General features: G+C 44.4%; 1 pseudogene; it reads right to left on the reverse strand.

Moving 5' to 3' along the window:
- Window positions 1-2,283: 2,283 nt before the first annotated feature.
- Window positions 2,284-4,518, reverse strand: LOC140608992 (RNA-binding protein EWS pseudogene; annotated as a pseudogene).
- Window positions 4,519-5,212: the final 694 nt, after the last annotated feature.

The following is a 5,212-nucleotide window of genomic DNA, read 5'->3' on the forward strand; positions in this document are numbered from 1 at the left end:
TATATTTTTCTTTCCTTCCTTTCCCATATAAGCTTTGGTGAAAGTGTATTCTTCTCATGCTGCTACCAATACCTTGCACTCTAGAATCCCTAGAAAGGTAAGTGACACTTCTCCCATTCTACTTGGAAATCCATTCCCCTTCTCTACTAAATGGTGTTCCTTGTTAGTAAACCTGGATTCCTTAGGAGAGAAGCTCCTTGCCATCCATTTCCTTGTGAGTAGTGAACTTGTAGTATAGAACTTTGGATTTCCTGTAGCTCCTGCTGCATGGTATGTATTCAAAAATAGCTACTTAGTGGGAAAGTGCATTGTACTTTGTAGAAGATTAAACTGTGTCAGAGAATTTGGCAGGCTGCCCTGAGGATACACTAGTTGTCTTTATCAAATAGGGATTTTGTGATGGATGCCAGAGTTGCTATAGTTTGGTCTTATGGGTTTTTTGTTTTGTTTTCTTTTTTTAATTTAAACTTTTGTGTCCTTAACAAGATATTGTTCTTTCTAAGCTTCACTTGTATTGTGGCAATCCAGGATAAAATTTGTGTTGTGCGTGTGTGTGTGTGTATGTGTGTGTGTGGTTTTTAAACCAATAAAGGACAACAGTGGAAAAACTGCTCATTTCCTTATTTACTGCTGCTCTTTAGCAGCAGCAGTTCAGTTACTATTGGGATATTCTGTGGAGTCTGTGACTGGCTAATTTGAACTCCTTTTATTTCTACATGCACAAAATAAGTCTGTACCAGAGAGCAAGTTTTGTTTTTAGGCATCAAAGGGAAAATAGGGCCCTGGAAATATGTGACATGGCTTAGGTAATCTTTTTACAAAAGTTGTGGATGGGAAAATCTGAGATATCTTAAAATAGTGGTCTTCAAAAAGTATTCAAGCATACTCCCAAATCAGTTTGGTCAATCAATATTCTTATTCATATATTTTGGAGGAGTACATCTAACATTGTCATAATAAATTTACATAGTTCCAAGGATATGATTTTGAATACTTTTAAAATACTTAAATGGTAAATAAAACTGTTGCATCACACTTAAAATGTAGTTCATGAAATTTAAATACTTTAGTGAGAGTTTCTTACAATCATTCATTTAAAATTTTTATGACCAAGCTATTCTTTTAATTGTAGGAAATTTTATATTATTCTATTTTTCTTCTTGATCTTGTATTTCCATTTTACTTTCTACCAGAATTACTTATTTGTTTGATAATCAACAATTATATAGCCTTTACTACGTGACAGATGCTTTATGACATAAGCTCACTTAACACTGTCTCGCTCAGGTTGGGTGTCCTGGAGACATATTTTAAGATGGAGATTAGGACATAGATATTTATAAAGGAGTGTTGGGATCAAGACCTGTGGAAGGAAGGAGGAAGGTGCAGGACTAGGCAGAGGGAGAAGCAGAGCTGTGTAATTCAGTACCAACAAAGACCTCAGCCAATCCATGAGAAACTCTGAAACTGGACTGGCTGTCCAGAGTTATCCTGAGTTGGGACAAGGACCCAGGACTTTATACTACCCCACGGAAGTAGACATGTTTTTGATACGACCTGTCCCTCAAAGGACAAGTGGCTGTGAGTGAGGCAGTTTCCTCTATCAAGGCAATCTCCCAAGATGTCTGACAGCTGAAGACCATCTGCTGACAACTTTCCCAGCAGCTGAAAGACTAAGTTATTCATTACTGAAAGGAGACATCCAGGAGGTGCACCATGGACTTCACCACATCCTCACAATTTTATGAGGATGATACTGTTATTTTCCCCTTTTACAAATGAGAGAACTGAGGCACAGAAATGTTAAATAAATTGCCCAAGATCTCTCCCTCCCCCCCCTCTTTTTTTTTTTTTTTTAAGCAAGGGAATGAGGGGAGAGGGGGGAAGCAAAAGGGAGAATCTTCAGCAGGCTCCACTTCGGAGCCTGATCCAACTCAATATCCCAAACCTAGATCATGACCTAAGCCAAAATGGAGTCAGATACTTAACTGCTTAACTGACTGAGCTACCCAGTCCTCCCCCCCGCCCAGGATATCTCTTAAGTGGTGGAGTGAGGTTAGGGACCTAGACAATATGGCCCCAGCATTGTGCTTCTAACCATCAAATGGAATAGCCACTTGATGCAGTTCTAAGTGTTATTAAAATAATTTTTTTAATAAACATTTGGAATTTTATTTAAAAAAAAATCACAACCATGAACACTGTTACAGTTAGAGGCCCTCTTAGTTCTCCACAATGATACTGAGCATGCTCACAAGGGTTCTCATCGTTTAGTCTTTAAACAACCATCTTTAAAAGAAGGAAAAAAAAACTCGGCACACTACCATTTAACTTGTTTTAATGTTTCTTCACAAATGGTGAAAAATACTAAAGTACAGACAAGGAATAATCATAATGTTGTGGCCAACATTATAAATATGGAATTATAAATTTAAAACATTTTCTGGTTTAAAAAATAAATCTGGTAGTCAAGACAGCTCTGTGGGGTCTCTGCGTCTAGTAGGGCCGGTCTCTGCGCTCCTGATGGTGCTCGCCTTTATCCATTTTTCTAGGTCCTCCACGCCCGCCTCTTCTTCCTCCCACCTGTTCCATCAAAGGTCCAGGGGGCCCACCAGGACCGCCTCGTCTTCCTCCGCCAAAGCCACCTGGGGCCATGCCCCGGCCACCACGGAAGCCCCCTCTGTCTCCACCGCAGCCACCTCTGAACATCCCACCGGGACCACCGCGGTCCATGAGGCCACCTCTTCCTCCCCGCAGGCCACCAGGGCCGCCTCTGCCACGGTCACCGCCCGGGGGCGGGAAGGGAGGTGGAAGGAAGCCTTTAGGCTTCCGGGCCTTACACTGGTTGCATTCTGTTCTCCAGGAGAAGTTATGGTTTCCACACCCCGGATTGGAGCAATGCCAGTCCCCAGCTCGGTGCTGGACGTTTCCTCCTCTGGATGGGTTCCCTCGGGAACCCCGGAGTCCTCTTGGGGGAAAGCCACCTCTGTCTCCTCCACGGCCTCCCATGCGACCCATGGGGCCCCCAGGACCTCCTGGGCCCCCTGGACCTCCACGGAGTGGCGGTGGCATCCCTCTGCCCTCATGGGGAGACATACCACCCCGCATGCTGTTCATCGGAGGTTTCTTCCGAGCAAGAGAAACCTTAAGTTTGCTTCCTTGAAAATCTTTCCCATCAAACCACTCCACATCAGCCTTGGCAGTTGGTGGGTCTTCATAGGATACTGTAGCATCACCTTTGGGCTTTCCTGTTTCCTTGTCCAAGTAGGTATGGATCATGGGTTGTCCGGTTCTCTTGTTCATTTTAACAATTCCACACTGCTTAAAGAAGTCTGCCAGATCATCTGGAGTCACATTGTCATTTAAGCCTTGCACATAAATTGCACTGTTGTCAGTCTTCATCTGGATCTACAGGTGGGCCTAGATCAAGATCTGGTCCTTCATCCATGGGTCCACCAGGCTTACTGAAGCTACCTCGCTCTCCAGCGCTGCCCATTCCACCCCGTCTTCCTCCCTGCCCATCTCTGCTCATTCCTCCACGATCTAATCCCCCTCTTCCCCTGCCCCGGTTATCAGGGCCACTCATGCTCTGGTTCTCTCCTGGTCTGGAAAAATCCTTCAGACTCCTGCCCATAAACACCCATGCTACTGGGGTGGTCCTGTAGGAATGAACTCTGCTGCCTGTAGCTGCTGCTCTGTTGGCTATATTGACTTGGAGCCTAGCTGTAGGATCCAGTTTGGGGGGGATAACTAGTGGGTGGCTGCTGCCCATAGCTGCTTTGTTGACCATAGCTACTCTGCTGTCCATAGCTGCTCGGCTGCCCATAGGTGTTCCGCTGAGAGTAACTGCTCTGATCATAACTAGTTGGCTGTGTAGAGAAGCAGCTGGTAGAAGGATAAGATGGTGGTGCTGTGACTGGCTGCATGGGGCAGCTCCCAGGTACCTGGGGATAACTGTAGTTACTCTGTCCATATCCTAGGCTGGGCTGGTTGTAACCCCCTGTGCTAGATTGAGGTTGACTAGTCTCAGCGGGTTTGTTACCATCCTGTGGTCTTGCAGGTGCAGTGGCTGCTGGCTTCTTCCCATAGGCTGGGTAAGCAGGCTGAGTGCCATTATGCAGACTGAGCTGCATAGGAGGCCTGGGTGGTAGTGACCATAGCAGTGGTGGTATCATAAGCACCAGTGCCGTACCCCTGGACAGGCTGACTCTATGCCTTGGGGGCAGTTGGAGTAGTATAACCAGTGGAAGGCTGTCCATAAGAGGTTGCATAGGTGGCCTGCCCATAGGTCGCAGTGGTCTGAGCCTGGGTATAGCTGACATCAGTGGGCTGCCCATAGGTTCCATAACTCTGCTGCCCATATGCCTGGGTGTTCTGTGCATATCCTTGAGTTGGTTGGGCGGTGTATGCACTGTAGCCCTGCTGGGCTGCAGCTTGGCTGTAGGTACTGTAATCCATAGACACCATTTTCTCTCCTTCCCTCTCGTTCTCTCAACGTCGGTCTCCTAAAATAATCTTTTAAAATAGGGCAGCCCGGGTGGCTCAGCGGTTTAGCACCGCCTTCAGCCCAGGGCATGATCCTGGAGACTAGGGATCAAGTCCCACATCAGGCTCCCTGCATGGAGCCTGCTTCTCCCTCTGCCTGTGTCTCTGCCTCTCTCTGTGTCTCTCATGAATAAATAAATAAAATATTTAAAAAATAATAATAATCTTTTAAAACAGAAGTGGGCAAACTTTTTTGTAAAAGGTCAGATAGTAAATATTTTCAGCCTTTTAAGTTACACTGGCTCCATCACAACTACACCATTTTGCCATCACAGTGCAAAAGCAGCCGTAGATAGAACATAAACAAATGGATGTGGCTATGTTACAGGAAACTTTATTTATAGAAACAGGTGGCAGGTTGGATTAGTTTGCTAAACTCTGTTTTAGAAAAACATTTAAAGATGTCAGAAACACTCATGGTTTATTGTTATAGGAAGAAAATAGTACCAAATAGAATACACATAATTCTAACCTTATTTTTTAAAGGCTGGAAGGAATAATGGCAACATTTTGTTAGTAGATTCTCTGTGTGGTAGGTTTAAAAGTGGTCATTATTATCTTCATTATACTTTTCTACGTTTTCTAAAATAAAAATGTAAATTTTTTAATGAGAAAAAAAACAATGAATATCATTTTAAAGAGCGTAGTGGAGGAATCAGGATGCTAA

Source organism: Canis lupus, chromosome 18 (genome assembly GCF_048164855.1).
Source record: "Canis lupus baileyi chromosome 18, mCanLup2.hap1, whole genome shotgun sequence".
In the NCBI taxonomy this organism is placed as follows: Eukaryota; Metazoa; Chordata; class Mammalia; order Carnivora; family Canidae; genus Canis; species Canis lupus.